The sequence below is a fragment of the Mesoplodon densirostris genome (genome assembly GCF_025265405.1).
Source record: "Mesoplodon densirostris isolate mMesDen1 chromosome Y unlocalized genomic scaffold, mMesDen1 primary haplotype SUPER_Y_unloc_2, whole genome shotgun sequence".
Taxonomy (NCBI): Eukaryota; Metazoa; Chordata; class Mammalia; order Artiodactyla; family Ziphiidae; genus Mesoplodon; species Mesoplodon densirostris.
In genome coordinates, this window is record NW_026778237.1 from 1,560,135 (window position 1) to 1,581,566 (window position 21,432).

The 21,432-nt window shown below is 37.4% G+C and overlaps 1 pseudogene; it reads left to right on the top strand.

Moving 5' to 3' along the window:
* Positions 1-21,432, top strand: part of LOC132483040 (centrosomal protein of 78 kDa-like) — a 360,457-nt pseudogene that overhangs the window by 333,160 nt on the left and 5,865 nt on the right.

Consider the following 21,432-nt stretch of genomic DNA (forward strand, 5'->3'; position numbering starts at 1 on the left):
TACAAAGCTCTGACAACAGAGGCCATAACTGTTGAGAGTTGCTTTGGGGGCAAATTAAACCAGTAAAATTGTAAACTCTTCCTCCATATTAAAGGGATTGAATAAATTGGCCACTTTGGTGCACCTGTGTCCTGCGAATTGTCCAATTGGAGATGGAGGTTTAGAAAGTGAGTTTCAGTCTTGTTTAAGTCTCTTCCCATCAGACTGGTCTCGTGATTTCCTACACACCATGACTGTCTACCTTTTCCTGTCTACCTTTTGTCGGTGTTGTTCAGGCCTGGATTGTCTCCTGTACCTGCTCAAACCTTGGTCCATTCTCATTTGTACCATGGAAGTTTGTCATGCTGGATACTGTCAGAATTAATCTTACTTAAGTTTGTGTTAAGCCACAAACCACATGTTTTGTATATTTTCTGTTTTCTCTGTTTGTTTATATTTTTATGGTTTCTCTTCAAGAAATAGGAAGGGAAAGAGCAAGATGAAGAGCAAAAAAGTCATCATTCTCTTTCAATTGTTAGAACATCTATCTGCAATCATAATTATGATGCACTGTGGTATGTGTTAAAATAGTAAATACATGTAACGTCCCGTAGGAGCAGCAAACTCCGTGGTGTTGGTGAGGGTGTGTCATGGAAGTAATCACAAAGCAGGTGACTCTTGATTAGGGTCCTGAAAGATTAGTGTGCCTTCCCTGTGTCCAGTAGTGGTCTGGAGGGGTCAGGAAGCCTGCCTTTCACTTTGAGGGAACAGAGGGTTTGAGGTCCTCTCTCTTCTATTGCTCTAGTACACTGCAGAGCAGCTAATAAAATACCGGGTTTATAGTTGACATTTGAATCGCTGATTGATCATTAAGATTGGGATGTATCTTTGGAAATGAAAATAGGAAGAATCGTATGCTTTTTCTTTTTTTTCTTTTTTTTCTTTTTTTTCCTATATCTGAAAAGGTATGTAGTACTTTGCTGAGTGGTTGGGGATAAAGTTTGCAGTATTCAGTGTATTCAGTTTTAGTATCTAAATAGAATTAAACTGTTGCTGTAAACTGGAATAGCACTTTGTTACTGACAAGTTTTAGGATGCATCTGTTCGTCAATTACCTGTTTGGGAAGATTGTAGTTAATGATTTTAAGAATGTGGCTATAAACCTCCAACTGACTCAAGAAAAGCAAATAAGTCAAGATTGACAAATGTATAGGCTCTTCATCTTATTGTGTGTGTGGGTTTTTTTTTTTTCCTTTTAGTTACTTGTCAAGGTATAAAGAATTCTATCACACTTAAGACAAGTTAAGTAAGCTTCACGGGGTGTATTCTGACATGGCATGGAGCAAATCACATGGCCTAGATCTTAAAGGTGATTTTATGTTTAAACTTTCATGAAAACATATGTGATTGAAGCACAGTAACATATTGATACAGAGGGCAGTTAATTTTTGTCTTTTTGTGTGTGTGTGTGTGTGGTACTGTTGTGGCCTCTCCCATTGCGGAGCACAGGCTCTGGACGCACAGGCTCAGCGGCCATGGCTCACGGTCCTAGCCGCTCCGCGGCATGTGGGATCTTCCCGGACCGGGGCACGAACCAATGTCCCCTGCATTGGCAGGTGGACTCTCAACCACTGCGCCACCAGGGAAGCCCTAATTTTTGTCTTTTGATACATGTGAGCGCAGCTTTCATTTTCCTGAAAGAATATGACCGGTTTTCAGTTTGGGATTCTACCATTTAGTAAAGATAGTCCACTTAATTTTAGAAATAAGAGATTTAGTATATAATACCTAATAATACTTTTATGTATGTTTTTTTACTGAAAACGTTTATTGTAATACTGTGAAGAAACTATGCCATTCTAGTCTTCAAGACTTAAATGAATCAAGTGTTTATTAGCTGTTGTAGTTTTTAAACTAATAAAAGTCAGTACATCAGCAATTTGTAAATACAGTTTTTAAAATAATGCCTTAACAACTTTACAGTGGTTATAATGACTGTATTTAGGCCTAAAGTTAGTTAATAATTTGACATGAAGGCTTTTTAATAGTTTGATGGTGCAGATCAGGGATAGGTAAACCCTGGCTGGTGGGCCAGATCCAGCCCGTCGCCTGGCTTTGTAAAGGAAGTTTTTCTGGAACATAGTCGCACCCATTGTTTACATGGTAGTTATGGCTACTTTCACCCTACACCAGTGGGGCAGAGTCGTTGCAACAGAAACTGTATAGCCCACAAATCTGGAAATGTTTAAATTTCGATTTTAAAAATTGAAAAATTCTTTGAGCCTATACAGGGCAAGTCCATTGACCCCTGAGGTAGAAAACAGTCAGGAACTTGGGTGCGGAAGCCAAATGGCCTAGGTTCAAATTCCCTTTCTCCCATTTCATAGCTAGTGACCATGGGCAAATCACTTAACCTCTATGCCTCATTATGAGGTTTAAATGCACTTATTTGTATAAATAGTGCCTGGCACATACTAAGCACTGTGTAAGTGATTGCTGTTGTTTCTGCTTGGAGCTTTAATAAGTTATTGTTAATAGAAAAATGACACTAATGATTTTCCTTTTAGAGGAACAAAGGCACTTGGAGTCTTTTACTTTTTCAGGAATGTAATAAGACTTTTTTCATCTACAGTCAGTGTTCCCTGTTACCAAAGTTTACTTTATGAATATAAAGAATTGAATGTCTTCAAGACAGTACTTTTGCTTAAATGTCAAACCATTATTTTCCCAAGGCACATCAGACTGGCTCTGCATAGTCCAGGCCTCTAAAGCTTGTGTGCATACCTTAGGTAGCATGTGAGATACATTTTGTAAATATAGTTTTTTAAATAATGCTTGAGACTTCCCTGGCGGTCCAACAGTTAACACTATGTGCTCCCAATGTAGGGGGCTTGGGTTCGATCCCTGCTCAAGGAACTAGATCCCACGTGCCTGCCATAACTAAGAGCCCACATGCCACAACTAAAAGATCTGGCGTGCTGCACCTAAAGACCTGGCACAGCCAAACAAACAAACAAACAAATAAATAAATCTTTATAAAAAATAAGTAAACTAAAATAATGCCTTAGGAGTTAGGAAAAGAAAATATTAGAACATTTTTACCTTTGTATTATTTTAAAAAATCTGTGTAGTTTATCATGTACATAAATTATATGTATGGAAGTTTGTGTATATAATTTGTTGATAAATAAGATGCATATTAAAAAGTTTTCTTATGGTTTGCCCAGTCAGGCGTTTGGAGGCCATTGGAGGACAGGATGATGAAATATAGGGCCTCAGCAAAGATAGAATTTAGAACCAATTCCCTGACTTAGAAGATAAGGAAAATAATTCATAGACTGTAATTGAGTTGTCCAACTTTACATAAGTGTTCAGAAACAGGAAATCCAGTGGCTAGAATGTAATCACTGACCGAGCAGAGTCTGGGTCACTGGACTCGTAAACCAGAAGTGACTGTTGAATTTCAGGTTGATGCTCCTGGCATATATGCTTGATCTGTGTGTGTGTAAATCTCTGACATAATAAGCCATACTCAGGCACACCCTGTTTCCTTATTCAAGCATCTTAATTTCATCCCATTAAATCTTTGAAGTATCACACTACCAGAAGGCATGAAGCAACCTGGGCTGAGAGTCTTCGTTCCAGGAAACCTGATCTTGACTGCATGGCTCGTTTGAGGCGCATCGCTCGGAACTGCAACACGCTCCTTGGTGACCTGGGTGCAAGTGCTTTGGCAGAATCTCTTAGTGAGGATTTATGGCGTAGAGGTAAATTCTAAACTTGAAAATATTGAATTTTTAATATGAAACATGCTTAGCTTTTGGCATGATACTATTGTGATAGGATTTTTTAAAGCCTCATTTTACTGATAGCTTTTATTTTGCTTCTAAACTTTCTCTAAGAGTTGCATATATCCCTTATAGAAAATACAGAGTAACAAGAGAACAATTACCTATAATTTTAATACCCAGATATAATCACTGTTCATTTTGGTGTATATACTTGCAGTCTTTTTTTGTCTACAAATATATATGTACACTTAGGGATTACAAAAATAGAATTGTAGTATACTTGCTATTTCATATTCCTGCTTTTTTCACTTAATGATGTATCATGTAGTATTGTGTCATATTGATGTCCCATAGTTTAATCAATTCTTTGCAATTCTATTTAGACAGTTTGCTTTTGCCTGTCAGAAACAATGTGAATATGTTGTATATACATCTCTGTGTCCATCGGGATTACTTCTGTAGAATAAGGTACTACAAGTGGAATGACTAAGTGTGACATATTTTTAAGACATTTGATACACATGGCCAAATTACCACCCAGAAAGGCTATGCCAATTTGTAGTCCACCCCAACAGTAGATGTGAAGCCTGCCTCTCACAAACACTGGCCTGTAGCACTTGTAAAAAAAAATGTAAAACTACAAAAATGAGTACCTCTCCATTTTCTATGCAAGTGGGATTACTCCAAATTTTATAACTTTTTTCAATTAATTTAGTATGAGCATTTTAGCAAGTCAGTAAATTTGCATCTCCTACATCATTTTTTGTGATTTTCAGTATTCCATTATATGAATATGCCACAGTGCACATAGCTTATCCATTCTTGTATATAAGCTTTGTCCAGTTTTTCAGTTACAAATAGTACTCTGATATATATCCTTACCTATATCTCTGACTATTTCCTTTGGTTAAATTCTTAGAAAGAGAGTTGTTGGATCCAAAGTGTATAGACATTATTTAAAGGCTTTTCTTACAGAATCTTGGCTTCATCTGATAGGAGAATAACCACATTTTGTTTTATTTTTATTCATTTGATTGACTGGTGAGGTTTACTGGCTGTTTGTATTAATTTGGCTATTTGGTTAATTATACCCTGTGTCCATTCTTCTGTAGTGAGAGTTTGTAAGGGTTGTATCATATCCTGTCAGATCCATATGTCTGACTTGCTATTTCTATGTGTCATGGGGGTGTTGAAAGACTCCAGTTATTTTAATGTGATGGTCCACACAACACTTAAAAAAAAGACTCATGATAGTTTCCTTTCATGTAATATTTTTTAATACCTGTGCTTTAGTGATGATCCCTTTGGTTTAAATGAGTAGGTTGTTCAGCCCCAGAACTACTAGAATTCATGATCAGTTTTTCTGGGTTTTGTCTGACCTTTTACTGCGAGGGTTCTTGACCATCATACTTTCATGATAGGTTTTTACTATGTATTCTCTATTCACACATTGTTTGAATTTGTTATTATTTGTATCCTCTTAGACTTGTCCTTTTTTCCTCTAAAACTAACAGTTATTACATTTCTTCTATTTTGTTTTCCCCTTTGAACTAGTTTCAAGTGTGATTTGGAGCTGAAGATCATGATCAAAAGAATGCAGTGCATTTCTGAGCTCCACCAGGTTTTGCTTGTGAGGTTTACATGCCCCTGCCGCCCTTGCTAATTATGAACTGAGATTCAGTTTGTGATGCTTTTTGGTCATAGGTTATATACAGTTATTCTTCAGTTCTGTAATTGTAAAATATGTTGTATGATTTATTGGTACTAAAGCCAGGGTTATCACTGCACATCCAAGAAGAGGTTTTTAAATTGGATTATGCATTATGTGTGTGCGTATATGTTTGTTTTTTTCCATACCCAAAATTACAAGCCTGCCATGACTTGTCTTGTGCAGGACTCTTCCACACGTGAGAAAATGAGTTGTCTATATGTTAAATCTGTAGAGTTAGCAAGTGACCTTTTGTCTTTCATCGAAAGCACTTGACCTGCAGCAGTGCGGCCTCACCAGTGAAGGAGCAAAGGCTTTACTAAAGTCCCTTGAAACCAACAGAACTCTGCTCGTTCTGGATATAAGAAAAAATCTGCTTGTTGGTATGTGGTCACTTTTTTTAAATTGATAAACACATAGCAAAACAAAAAGAATTTGTTCAGGTATTGACAGTTTTTTAAAACTTAATGTGTTTAACTTTCCTCTTCATATACAGATGGCCCTTGAACAACGTGGGCTTAGGGGTGTCGACCCCTACGCAGTTGAAGATCTGGGTATAAGTTTATAGTCAGTGGTTCCACATCTGTGGATTCAACCAACCTTGGATCATGTAGGACGATAGTACATATGTATTGAAAAATATGCGTGTGTCAGTGGACCCGCGAGGTTCAAACCCATGTTGTTCAAGCTTCAACTGTACTTTTCTAGTGTTGCACTTCCCTTATGTTTTTAGCAGATAATGTACTAATTAAAGTGAATTATACTTGTAAATTTTTCTTATCTCTACTCTGAATAGAGGTGAACCTAGATACTAAGTCTGCTTCCACCAAGAGCATTATTTCTTTCCTGTGCAACCTCTGAATTCTTGCCAGGAGTACTTTATTCATTTGTCAGATTCACAAGTAATTTTTTAAATATCTTCTGTGTGCCAGATACAGGTTTAGGGACTAGGGATAAAGCAGTGAACCAGACAGACAAAAGTCTTGCCCTCATGGAGCTTACATTCTAGTGAAGGAGATCAGATAGAAATGAGTAAACAGATAAGTAATATAATTTTAGAGAGTAGGAAGTGCAAAAATATCTTAATGTAAGGAGAGTGAGGGAGAGCAGGTAGGACTCCATTGGATAGGTTTGTTAGGGGACAGCTTCACTGGAGAAGTGGCATTTGAACGGAGACCTGAATGAAGAGAGGAGCAAGCTATGGAAGATCTGGAGTAAGCACATTCCAGGACAAGGAGGCAATGAGTATGTAGGCATGTAGGTGGGTGGAGTATTTAAGGAAAAGCAAGGAGGCCAATCTGGGCAGAGTACTGAGTGAAGAAGAGTGTGGTATGACACGAGGTCAAGGAGCTAGCCAGGGGTCTGCTCTTGTAAAGTCTTGAAGGCCAGAGTAAAGATGTGGATTATTCTAAATGAGTAGAGGGGTTTGAACTGGAAAAAGGCATGATCCAAATCGTATCTGAATAAGGTGACCTGGTATAGAGAAGGCACTTGGGAGGATAAAAAAGAGGAACAGGGGGCTTCCCTGGTGGCGCAGTGGTTGAGAATCCGCCTGCCGATGCAGGGGACGCGGGTCCGTGCCCCGGTCCGGGAAGATCCCACATGCCGCGGAGCGACTGGGCCCGTGAGCCATGGCCGCTGAGCCTGAGCGTCCGGAGCCTGTGCTCCGCAACGGGAGAGGCCACAACAGTGAGAGGCCCGTGTACCGCCAAAAAAAAAAAAAAGAAGAGGAACAGGGAGACCAGTTAGGAGACTATCACAGTGCTCCAAATAAGAGATGTTTATGGCCTAGGTTAGGTTGGAAGTTTGCAGCAAGTGAAAAGTGGTTGAATTCAGGTTGTGTTTTGAGGGTGTAGCTATCAAGACCTGCAGATAGTTGTGAGGTTTGAAGGAAATAGTAACAAGGAGACAAGTCGTTGATGATTATGTGTACAACTGGGTAGTACCACTTAGAAGAAGGGGGCTGATGGGAGGAGCAGCTTTTGAGGGAATATCAGGACTTGGTTTGTTATCTTGGATGCCCTGGTTTGATATCTCAGATGCTCTTTAGGTATCTAAGCGTCTGGACGGTGCTCAGACTGTACTTTGTATCCAAAGGTATCCAAAGCCACTTTAGATGCAAAATGTTTAAAGTTGACCTTTGCTGCTGCCAAAATAGTAGCCACTGTGGGCAGTCTGCAAGATGGCATCTTAGGTTTCTGAGGAAGAAATTAGAATACACAAAGGGGGAAATAAGTGTATAATTATGTAATGTAGATTTCATATTTAAATTTATGGGAAAAGCAATAATTAGTTGGCTTTTGGTTTTAAATGGAAATAGCCACTCATTGGAAAATAATTACTCTAATTTCAATTCATTTTACTTTAGATCATTCTGTGATGAAAACAGTTACCAAAAAAGTTCTCCAGATGGAAGGAGTGCCAAGTCAGAGGTATATAACATGTTTCAGTTCTCTCGGAAGAATTTCTCTTTAATGGCTTGGTTTTCATTCTTTCTTAAAAGAAAATTATCAAGGTACTTTCTGCCATCTTAAAACTAAGATTTTAGTCAAATCAAATGGCTTTTCTGTTTTTGAAAATGTTGTGTGATGCTTTAATTTAGGTTCCCAGATATGCAGATTGAAAACCTTTTAACTTTTTATTTTCTGTAACATATTATCATTAGTCACAAATAGTCTTTTTTTTTTTTTTGGTGATAAGAATGAATAGCAGGAGCAGCATTTGTGAAACCAAATCTAATATATGAAACTGACTCTTTCTTGTGAGTAAATTTGAATTTTGAAACAGCAAAACAATAAGGTTTAATAAAAAGCAAAATAAATTTTTTATGTTTATGATCTGCCAATTTCCCAGAAAGAGTTTTGTGGTGACTTTAGTTATATACCAGATACATTAAAATCACCAGTGGACAACACATCTTTTATTCAGGTGCCCTCTGAAAGTTTTAAAAATTTGTTGACTTCATATTCACTCACTGAACGAACGGTCCACTTTAAAATGGTTAAAATTATAAATTTTCTTTTTTGTGTAGTTTACCACAATTTTTAAAAAATGTGTTGTTTGAAGATTTTGGGGTTTTATAAAGGTATTGTATTAGCATAAAAATGAAAAATTTTAAAGACCACCTCTAATCCCATTATCCTATCAAGCAATATTTACATTTTTATTTTCTCTTCCTGCTGTCTATAAACATAATTCCACATAGCTTCAATACAATGTGCCATTCTTATCTTTTCATACTAAATTTAAATTCTGTGATTCATAGTTAATACTTTTTAACATTGCATTCACAAGGTTTCATTGAGTAGGTCAATTTTTTAAATTGGTGAAAAATTGGAAATAACCTAAAATAAACTATTGTAAACATCTTCATAAATACAGCTTTTTTTTTCCTACTTAAAGTTGTATGTTTTTGATTCTCTATTAATCAACTTGCTTGGACAATAGTGTATTAAATAAGTTGTTAAGAGTGTTTATGAAGTCAAAAAAAGGCTTATGATCGTCTGCCAACTGTTATTTCAAGAGAGTGATATTTTAATAATCAAATAGTACATTCAAAGAAGTTAAGATTTGTGATATCACACTAATTAGATATTATTATTAAAAATTTATATCATATGTAAAGCATTCTTAAAATAGCTACATTGACTTTTGCTATGATATTAGAAATGGAAATATATATAAATAAAACATGTATATGTAAAACATATTAGGAATTCTGTAAAATTAGTACAGAATAATAGGGCATCATGGAATGAGAACAGTTAAACATTTTTTTTAGTTAGCATGATTAAACAAAGTGGAAATGTAACTGAAGTATACAAGCTCATTGAGCTCTTTTAAGAGTAATTTTATTTCTTGGGCTTTTTTTTGTATTTGCCTCCGTTATTTGGAGACATAGAGGTAAGCCAAATCAGTATCTGGGTATATAGCTAGATCCAGGTGAGTATAGGGGTGAAATAATGGTGTGAATTGTGTCACATTTATATTGTACTTATGTATGCCTAATAAAAGATGGGAACTTTTATTAGAAATTTTTTAATCTTCTAACAAGAAAAGTGTAATTTAAAAAAATTTTAATACAAATGTATTTGCATTAGTTTCTGAAAGTAAAGGAAGGGTATACACATACAAACCATATGCATACAAACATTTTTTTTGATGGCAATTAAGTTAAAAAACAATAAAATAGCACAAAATGAACTGAGCTCCTATATATTTTTAAGAGGCATGTAAATCACACAGGATCGTGTGGTGATTATCAATAAACTACACTCTATGAAATATTTGTCCTATATTACCGCATACACTCCATTTTACCCTGCATCCTAATGCTGCTAAAATATAGTAGAAAGCAGCAGCATAGCACAGGGAGATCAGCTTGGTGCTTTGCGATGACCTAGAGGGGTGGGATAGGGAGGGTGGGAGGGAGGCTCTAGAGGGTGGGATATGGGGACATGTGTATGCATATGGCTGATTGGCTTTGTTGTGTAACAGAAACTAACAGAATTGTGAAGCAATTATACTCCAATCAAGATCTATTAAAATAAATAAATAAAATAACATAAAATATAGTAGCTTTGAAGGATAAATATAACCATTTTAACCTATGATGTTTGTTTTCAGTAAATTTAAATTAAATATTTAAATGTGAATTTTAATATATGGCTTGTTCTAAGTAAAATATTAACACGTAGGTCTAGTTTTTGCAACCAAATGTTTCATATGAAGATACTTGCCTCTTTACTACTGAAATATAGGGTAAGTCTCCACATTTCACTATTTCATCCAGTGGGTTTCATTTGTTTTTGTGTGTGTTTTCTATATGAAATCAAAGGAGCAGTGAAGGTTGACAGGCTTATAGGAGGGTAAAATTGACTCACCTACCCCCCAGCAACTTGCAGCCTTATAACTTGTATTGTTTTTACATAGAAAAATTCATCTTAAATTTAACTTTTGGTCTACTTCTGAAGATTCTGTTTGGCAGAAGTCATGGGTGTATCTGTGTTTCTGTGTCCTTGAGATTCAGAAATGCCAAAGGTGTTCTAAGATTCAGGAAACTTGAGTGTTTCTGCATGATACATAAAATGTATCATACTTTGGGATTTTTTTTAAACTTTATTTTTGCATTTCTGCACATCTCAATACTTTTGTTTTAGTTAAAATAACTTGTTACTGTAGAGAACTTATATGTTTTAAAAATGCTGGCTTATGTAAAACCTTTGTACAAAACGATCCTCTTTTTAATGGGCTTGGCATCATTGTCAAGTGCCTTTTTGATTCCTTTCGACGTGTGCACGTGTGACAGTTGCTCTGTAGACCTTTGGTGCATCTTGATTCCTTCTTTTCATGCTTTGTCAAATGTAGTCTTGGCCGCAAAGAAGCCTGTAAGTAATGGAAGGAAACACTCTGCTGGTAAAGAATGTTACCCTCCTGAACCGCTATCACCTGGAGTGTCTGGTTTCCGGCCATTGTGTCCTGCAGAAAGTGCAAAAAGCAACAGGTAACCCGTTTGCATTCCCTGTCTTTTTCAGTCATTTAGAGTTCTTTATTTTGGAACTTCTATTATGTGGGTGGTCTCTGGTGCTTTGTGTAGAGGGAAAAAGGTAACTCACACATGGCTTCTGCCTAATGAGCCCTCTAAGGAAGAAAAATTAAAAGTAATTGGGAGTTTCAAGTTGTTTCTCAAGTGTCACAACAGAGGTAACTCCGTGGGAGTCTTGAGGAGACTAAAATTATCACCAATTGTGCATGTGAGAAAAGTTTCATTAAAGGCAGGTATAGTTGAGCGAAGCCCTACAGCACAGAAGTAGGAATTTGGAGACGTACGAATGGGAAAAAAGACATTGTAGGCATGGGAACTAGTTTAATGCAGAATGGATGAAAAATATGCATTAGACCTATTCTAAATCAACTGGCTTATTAACTCAGTAAATCAGATTTAGTGAGTCAAACTAGCATTACCTGATTTCTTATCCAGGGGATAGCTGTTCATAGTAATTTTTGTCACAGAACAGTAAATAAAATGGTTGAATTATAGCTTTAGGCTTGCTAAGTGAAATAGATGGCTCTAGATGATCTTCAGGTGACTTACTTGGTAGTAATCACGAAATTGGGGATTAACAATTGCTTAAGAAAACGAAGAGAATTGATTTTGAATAGTACTTGAAGTAGTTACTGTGTAAAATATCTGTTCAGTTGCTCATGTTAAATGGATGTTTCTAATCCCCACTGGACAACCGACTACTTTTTTGCAAATGGTAATGTGAATTGCTGTTGCATAAACTATAGTGTTGAATCCCCAGTGTTTGCACTTGAGTTTCGCAGCTCTGTGGTTTCCTGTCTTCTTCCTGAGACACTTAATCGCAGGTCCATCCTCGTCACACAGGGTGGTAAATTAGAGAACGATTAATATCACCATTTAAAGAAGTGAGACTGAAATCTCAACCATCCTGAGCATAGGAGCTGAAGGGGCCTCTCAGCAGTTCAGAGAGTTATTACCAAGCCAGTCGGCTGAATTCTGTTCTGTTTTCTCCGTAGCAGAGGCCTCCAGGTCCTTGTTTTGAGCTTATTTATTTTTATACACAATTCTATATGGATACTGTTCATACTACTAAATAGTTGTATTAATTGGGTTTGACTGGTGATGTATTTACATGAAGATCTAACTTCGTTTTGTTGATATCTTTTTAGAGGATTTCCATTCATCAAAGCTTGTGATGTATGTAATCAGTTGCTGGTGTGTAGCTATCATATTTATGATATATAGGGCTTGAATTGGGAAAGGTGGATGGTCATTCTTCTTGCTTTTTAAACTGACAGAGCCTTACAAGAAGCATTTCCCTCTCTGAAATAAATACATGTAAAACATGTTTGGTCGCTCTCTCAATGCAACTGTGTAGTTGTGTGGATTTGGCACACAACGGGCAGCCTTGTGGCTATGTCTGTAAACAAGGAAGCCTGTTTTCCAGTCCGCAAATCAGCTGTTACACAGTGAAACGAACTTGACTGCCATTTCTGACGCCTCACATGGAGCTGTCATACTCAAGAATGTTCACATGTTTTCAAGAAACGTTGTTTGCGGGCTATATGTACAAATTCCTGATCTGAAAGCCAATATAAAGCAGCATCTCCCAAACCTCTGCTCTCTCACCAAGGCCACACACATTCCCTTGCTTATGGCCTCATGGCAAGCTAATACTGTCAGTATCAGATTCTCCTTCCCAGTGGTCTTGGGAGACTGCATAGTTGCTCTGTGAAAGGCACCACTGCTGAGGTTGAGAGAAGAGCATCTTGGGTGTCAGTCCTGGCCTTGCATTCCCAGAGAGAGGGGTGTGCACCTCATTCTCCTGTTAGGGTTTTCCTATGCTGCAGGGTTTGCTGCTTGTTGTCAAAATGATGTCCTAATGACTTGTCTTCTGCTTGGTTATATAATCCCAGCACACTTCTTTATGATCTGTAGACTTTTATGGGGTTGTGGCCAGGTCAGTTTTTAAATGTTTGGAAATGTCCTATTGAACAACATTGCAGTGGCAGTGAAGCTTGCTGGGAGAATTGTTGCCCTAGTTTTGGCTTAAGGGTGGTGAGAAGATGAAATTTTTGATGGGTCAGTTTTAGTTGTGTATGTGTATGTGATTTATTTTTTAAAATTTTAATGTCTATTATTCACAGCTTAGATATGTTGACTTTCTGATTATTCATCAGTCCCTTTACTGATGTATTTTCCTCTGAAAAACTACATTTTCTTCCAGACTGTTTTTGTCTGATGGTGAAGAATAAATTTTTCATTTGCAGTATAAAGTTGCTCTGAGAAAAAATGTTTACCTTGGATCTTCACTTGGCTTCTGTGAAAGAAACTTAATAAAATAATATGGACAATTCCCAGTACTAATCCTAAGCATGTACAACAGAGGTCTGTACAGTAACATAGCAAAAATAAGTTCCTGTAATTTTACTTAGTCATTGCCTGTTTTAGACTAAGGAGCAGTGAGAGACATTTATAAAGAATGATACCTCAGTTCACTTTTGTTAAATGTCGTCTAATATTTGGATACTTGGTATCTGGCTTGTGTTGTCTTTTATACAATCTTGTCTTCTTTCTTTGCACTTTAGTGTAACAACTCTGTGATTTCTTATCTTCTTCCTCAGACACTCAGGTCCATCAGAATTTCCTGTGACTGTGACAGTAGAGAGTCCTTCCTCCTCAGAAGTCGAAGAGGCTGATGATTCCTCAGAACGTGTTCAGGAAGAGCCAGAGAAAATCCGTTTGAAACAAGAAGCAGTGCAGGTACAAAGTTATCACTTTAAAGCTATAGAGAAGATTATTTTTCAAATGGAAGCCTGATTGCAACACGGCACAGCTTGTGTGAGGGTTCTGTTTTCTCCTCCCATCTGCATTGTATCCCCTTGAATGATTCCTTAAGCTTAGACCAAGGTGAATGGTGGACATTTGAACTCTAAGAAACTAAAATCAAAACATGTCATTAGTAATATATTTTCCTTTCCTTAGAACCTTAGTATATTAGATTTAGGGAGAACCTCAGTGATCATAAGATAAGGAAATTGAGTTCTGAATGAATACAGTCAGCTGATTCAGTGTTCTTGCTTTACAGATGAGAAAATTGACAGTTCTAGTTGAACTCTCTTTTTATAAGAGGAAAATATGGCCTCATTTTAAATAAAAGTAAAGTTGAAAAAGTTTTGATGTTGATATTCTCCTTTCCTAAAATCAAAAATATCAAGAAGCTACATTCTATTACCAAATAAACCTGACCTCTAATGTCATTCCATACTTTTGTTTTTATGGACAGAAAAGAAAAATGGATTTTTATAAGAAATTTTTGCACCTCAAAATTAATATATTTATTTTATTTCTACTTTAATGCAGAGCTGAACATTTCTAGTAAATAAAAGAACACCATTTGGGGGGGACCTTGTCTTTGTGCTACAAAGTCCATGTTTAATTTTTTAAAATTATTTAATATGACTTTCTCTTCATATAAAACATGACACTTGACAGGTTTCAGAACTAATTATCCCATTATTGTAGGACTACGGGAATTACTCTTTGATTTTCAAAAGAGAAAGTTAGATTTTTATTTTTAATTAAAATTAATGATAATATAGAGAAATTTTAAGAAAAGAACTTAGAAAATTATGAAATGTTAGAGTAGGAGAAATCTATAGTTCATGTAGAGTTACTCCCTTTCGTTTTATAAATGAGCACCTACAATTTGTAGAATGTAAGTGGTTTATTAGTAAATGGCAGAGTATGACAAGACCCTAGAGCATCTAACCCGCATTCCTTGTTATTTTATTTTTTTTTTTATTTTTTATTTTTTTGCATTACGTGGGCTTCTCACTTCTGTGGCCTCTCCCGTTGCGGAGCACAGGCTCTGGACATGCAGGCCCAGCAGCCATGGCTCACGGGCCTAGCCGCTCCGCGGCATGTGGGATCTTCCCAGACCGGGGCACGAACCCGTGTCCCCTGCATCGGCAGGCGGACTCTCAACCACTGCGCCACCAGGGAAGCCCTACCTTGTTATTTTAGATGTGGTGTATTCATTTCCTTCATGAGTAGACCACGAGATTGTATTTCTAAAAGCAGTAATAGACACTGGGGAAGTCCAAGAAGTTTAAACACTGGGACCACAGAATAGCAGATTCAGAATGCACTGAGAACCCTTTTAGCTCTTCTCTGTTTTGACAAGACACTACAATGATGGTATCAAAGTGTTTCAGTATATAAGCCCACAACAGTCAAGAGATTTCAACATAGTTTTCAAAGACAGAAGACAGGTGGAAGAGTGTGAAACCGAAGCAGTAGGACAGAGGAAAAGCATCACCTAGAATATGCACAGGGACCACGTGCAACTGAGGAGGATTCTGACCCCACCTGAAAAAGTAGCCCCATGCTCAGGTGCGCATGTAGGAGAGAGGGTGGAGTTAGTTAAAAGTGTGACAAATAGGGAAGCTCATTGAAGGGTTGTGTTTGGAGGAGTGGACTCCCAGCCCCGCCCTCACGCTCCTGAAATAAGATGATTTCATTTTGAAAACAGTGAAACTGGTGAGAACTGGGGCAGCTAGTGTGAGTTTTTATACCCTAGAAAATTGTGTTTGGGGGAGATCCTGTTACAGTTACTCCCCACTTCTTCCTGCATAAGAAGCCAATCAATCGTTGACTTCAGGGAGCTTTCTGCACTCATTCTTAAATAGAAAATAACTGTCATTTGCCTGTTAGTTGAGTAAAGCTTACAACATGAGAGAGGGGGAAAGAGTGCAAACATATCCTAGTAGGACCAGGGACAATTTAGGGAACAGAATAATTTAAGAAAAAACCCTAATTAGTATCCTGAGAGAGGTTTAAAAAGAGCTAGCAACTATAAAATAAGACTAGGGTGTTAATTAAAAAGAGAATGGTCAAAAAGCAAGAGAGGTCTCCTGGAAGTGAAAATATGGTTGCTGAAATAAATTCAGTAGGAATTTAGAAAAATTCTCAGTATATAAAAAAGAAAGACACAGTGGAAAATGTGATAGAAATATGTTAGAGAGGCTGCATCTGGGAGATCCCACATGTTACTATTAGAAAGTCCAGACCCAGAAAAAATATGGAGGGAAGCTGTCAAAGGACAACAAAATTCCCCACAGCTGAAAGTAGACATCAGGCCTCAGATTGAAAATAGTTATGCAAGACGAGCAAGAATAGCCTCATACCTAGGCACCCTTCATTGTGAAACTTTAAAATACTGAAAAAATAAATTAAAATAGAATAAAATACTGAGAGGATACATCCATTCCAGAGAGAAAACTACTGGTCACATAAAAAAAAAATTTAAATCTGACTTTATCATACTTGTCATCAGCACCATGGATCCTGGAAGGCATTAGAAAGATACCTCCAAAGTTTTTCAGGCACATAATTTTCACCCTAGGGGTTTGTATCCAGCCAAACTATGAGTCATAAGTGGAGGCTGAAGAAGATATTTTGTACACAAAGAAATTTGAAAAATTGACCTCCTGTGCTACACCTTAAGCTATTTATAGAAATAATCCAGTAAAATGAGGCAATAAACCAAGAAGGAAGGTAATAGGGGATTCAGTGCAGATTGCAGCTAGTCTAGAGTGGAGAGGCTTCTATTGATTGTGTGATTGAGAGCTTAGAAACACCTTGAGGCATATTGTACTTTCTAGGTATTAGGCACTGTTGGAGGAGGGAGAGGAAGAGGAGAAGGAACTTGAACTCCAGAGGAGAAAGGGCTATACGGACATAAACCTGAAGCCAACTAAACTGTGGTTGATTTTTAACCTACTATTGGTGAGGAAGGGAAGAATCCACTTAAACTTGACACTATAGATGTCCCCCTTCTCAGTGACACACAGGGGTAATGACCACCTATCTAGTTTGTTGTCCAAACCAGAACTTGTCCAAACTCCTTACACTTCAATAGTGTAAGGAGGCGCTCTAATGCTGTAACATCAAGACAACAGGTATAAACTGGAACAGCCCAAGGCGGCTTGGGGTATGTGGTCACCCTGCACAAGGGCAGTGACACTGGCACGGTATGGAACGAGGTGTAGTCTATACACAGAGACACAGTACATCTGCAGTGGGCAATATTAATTTCATTGTAATCACGGCAATGCTGTCTTGGTTTGCAGCTTTTATTGTCAACTTGCATGTAATCACAAATAACTAACGTAAACTATACTTAGTATGTATTAGTGTTAACTTGGTATGTACTGAAATGTATTGTGTACTAGTATGTATTTAGTATATATTAGGCTCTCAGTGTTTTTGCATATATTAACTCATTTAATCCTCTGAATAGCCTTATGAGGTTGGTGCTAATATCATTCCCACTTTTGAGAACAGGAAGCTAAGACAGGGAAGGAGCTTGCCCAGGCTGTACCTAATTTAAGGTTGGATCGAGGCTTTGAGTTTAGGCTCTCTGCCTATTGTCTTAAACCTTACTCCGTACTGACTCTCAAATAACAGAAGACTTAACTGCACATAGAACAGAATATAAATTTCAACTTTGACAACATAAAAGCTAGGTTTGGAAGGTAGACAGGAGGTAGAAAAAAGAGAAGATGGTATGAATGTCCTCATTTTACAAAGCGTGACGTTGAGAGAGTTTCTAGTTGATCAACAATGTAGGTTTTTAAGTATATCACTACAAGTCAAAGAGATCATGAGCCGTGGAATAACTCATGATGACATAACTTTACTGAGCAGTGTGGACATAGGAAAGAGTGTAAAGGAACTAAACCCTTACTTATTAGTAAGTTAGAAAGTGAACAGATAATGCCTCCAATTTAGTGAGAAAATAATCATGGAAGAGTATTACTTGGAAATGGAGAAGAATTCAAAATAACAATAGTTGGACCTCCCTGATGGTGCAGTGGTTAAGAAACTGCCTGCCAAGGCAGGGGACACGGGTTCGAGCCCTGGTCCGGGAAGATCCCACATGCCGCGGAGCAGCGAAGCCCGTGGGCCACAACTACAGAGCCTGTGCTCTAGAGCCTGCGACCACAACTACTGAGTCCACGTGCCACAACTAGTGAAGCCCGCGAGCCTAGATCCTGTGCTCCATAACAAGAGAAGCCACCTCAATGAAGAGTAGCCCCCGCTCGCCGCAACTAGAGAAAGCCTGCACGCAACAGTGAAGACCCAACACAGCCAAAAATTAAAAAAAAAATAAAAAAAATAACAATAGTTGATGTAAACCTCATAAAAAAGGAAATCCATACAGCCAGTAAACACAGAGAAGCGTACGACTTCATTAAGTAATAAGAGACAAGTGAGTCAAAACCAAGGAAACTACATGCCAATGAGCTGGACAAATACACAAAATCTGGTAGTATCAGGTATTGTAGACCTGGAGTACTATGGGAATCTTCTACCCTGCTTACACTGTAGTACAAATCGACACAACTACTTTGGAAAGCATTTAGCACTCTCCATCCACTGAAGGTATATGAATAGCCTGTGAGCCAGCGGCTCTCACCCCTGCCCTGTGTAAATGCACCAGAGTAACCGGTACAGCAGGATTCCTGTCCATGATGTGCATTAGCACAAACTGAAAACAAACCAAATGTCCTGAAGAGTCAAAAATTAAATAAATGATGTGTATTTGTACAGTGGGAAAACTATCCAGCAATAAAGTTGAATGAACTAGAGCTACAGGCAGCAATGTGGATGAATTTTTTAAACCAATGTTGAGAGAAAGAAATAAGATAGAAAAGACTTCATATACTATGATCCTGTACATAAAGTTAGCTGTTGACACAACTAAACTCTTTTGTTAGGGATGCATGCAGGTTAAAGGAAATGACTGTCAAGAAGTGAGGTTGGTGTTTAACCGGGAAGAGGGAAGGAGCTTGTGATGAGAAAAGGATATGGGGGGTTTTTGCGATGCTGACAAGTATGAATACTTTCAGATTCGAGTAGTGCTTATGTAAGTATTCTCTTTTTATTTGTCACATTGACAGTTTTGTTCTGTGCACTTCTCAGTACACATATCGTATTTTACAATTAAAAACTGCGTAAAGAATCGGTCGCTTCTTGAGTGCTGGATGTGGGAGTGGGATGAGACCGTTTCATTTGAAGCCCTTCACTACTGTTTGCATTCGCATGTTCATTCATTCAGCATTAATTGCACATATTCTATGTACCAAGCTCTCTTCTAATTTTATATGTGTTTTAACTCATGTAATTCTCACAAGAGCTCTGTGATATGGGAGCTTATCTCCATTTTATAGATGAGGATGTTGAGGCCTAGAGTTATAGAACTTGTCCAAGGTTATATAGCTAATGGGTAGTGCTAGGCCCATTTGCCTCAGAGAATCTGAATATTTACAATATAATCTAAAAGAGAAATTTAATGACTAATTATAAGCAAAAAAATTGCACATTAAAGAAGATGACAAGTTTTCATCTATCCAGTTAGAGAAAAACACACAGTCTGTCTTTCACACACGTACATCTTATATGTACGTGTGTGGCAGGGATTTTCCTTATTAAGCAATTATTTATTGACTGTCTACGTTGTGCTAGGCACAGGTGCTGGGGATAAACACTTAATAAAATACACCCCCTATCTTCAAATAACTTGCACTCTAAGTGAGGAAGTAAGCCAACAGTTATAGTAGAGGTTATATACCAAGTGATACATCGCTGATGGCAGTGTAAAATCTCAGAAATCTTTTGGAAAGAAGTCTGGAGATAGGTACCTCAGAGCCTTAAAAATGCTCATTTGCTTTGATCTCAAACTCATTTTTATGGATTTATTGTAATTATGTTATTCTCAATATGGAAAAAAGCCTTCATGCATAAAAACGGTTATTTTGTCTGATAATATTGAAAAGTTGGAAAGAATTTAAATGTGTAAAATGGTTAACCAGTAAACCCACTCAGTGGAATATTTTGTAGCCCACACAAAAAAATCAAGGTTATGAATCCCCTGATTATATGAGAAATGATTGATTTCAATGTTAAATGGAGAAGAGTTGAACATAAAATTTGACATCCAATATGATGGGAGCTTTGTCCCAGAAAAATCACCCTAGCCGGTGTACAGAAGGGAGGAAGGGAGAGCAGACGGCAGGAAGGAAAATTCTTCCAAAGCCTTATCATTAGTCTTACTTAAGTAATAGAATATCAAGCAATTTTACTTTCTAACTTTTTTGGTTCCATATTTCCACGTAAGGGACATGAATTCTGAATACTTTGTAGGAGGAGGGTACACTTTTTCACAAAAATTTAACACTGTGTTCTAATTCCCTCCATTAGAGGGAGAAACTGTTGCCTGTAATTGCACTTTGATGTGCTATTTCGAACCACTCGGGAATTTTAGTCTACTTTCCTCTGACCGTGCTGAGGGTTTTTTGTCTTTTTGTTTATTTGTTTAGAATTTCTTTGAAATCAGTTTTAGAAGATTGATTAAACCATTATATTAAAAGTAGAGGAATTTTGCAATTTTTTTCCCTTTTTCCCCATTGAAAACTTGACTGGCTTTAGTAATGAAACATTAAAGAATTTGAAGTTCTTAGACTCTCAATTTTTTAAACATGTTCTGAATATAAAAATATATGTTCATTGGGCAAATGTTTGAAAACAATGAACAACTTCTTGAAGGAAATAAAAGCCACCTCTGCATGTACACACACCTAATCTGCTCTTTTGTCTTAAAAAAGTATCAGAAATATTTTGCCATGTCACTAACTACTCTTCTACATCAGAGAATTTGATTAAGCTTATGCATCATCTCCCAGGAAAAACGCACAGATACATTTTGAATGTAGCACTCCTGAAGCCCATTCATTAACTCTGGTTGAGACCTCTTGTCATTCTTAGTGGCTTCATAGCGCATTCCTTCAGACGATGAGCTATTTTTATTTAAACCAGTCCCAATTCGGAGGCTCTTAGCTTTCTTCTAGGGTTTGGTTATAAACAATCTTATGACATCATGTTGGTAGATAAATCTTTGCCCACATCTTTGATTTCCTTAGGGTAAACTCCTGATGTAGGATTGTTGTTAGGTACCAAAAGCTACTCTCCAGAAAGTGACACCAGCTCCTCTCCCAATGATGGCAGGTAATAGAGTTCCTCATTCTTTAAGTGATTGTTCAAAGCAGTTAACATGTATAAATATACCTTACTGTTTTCATAAGTATAGGTATTATGATTGTTTATCACTGCATAAGAAACCACCCCAAAACAGTGGCCTAAAACAATGACAATCATTTATTTTGTTCACGAACCTGGAGGTTGAGTAGAATATTAATTCTTTTACTACACTCTTACTGACTGAAAACAATACCTATTTGACTAGCTCAGAGTTCTGTAGGTCAGAAGTCCAGGCACAGCATGACTGGGCTTCCTGCTCAGATACACACGGGAACATGTGGGTTCCCTCCTGAGAGTGTTAAAGCACGTGAAATTTAAGTGTAAGA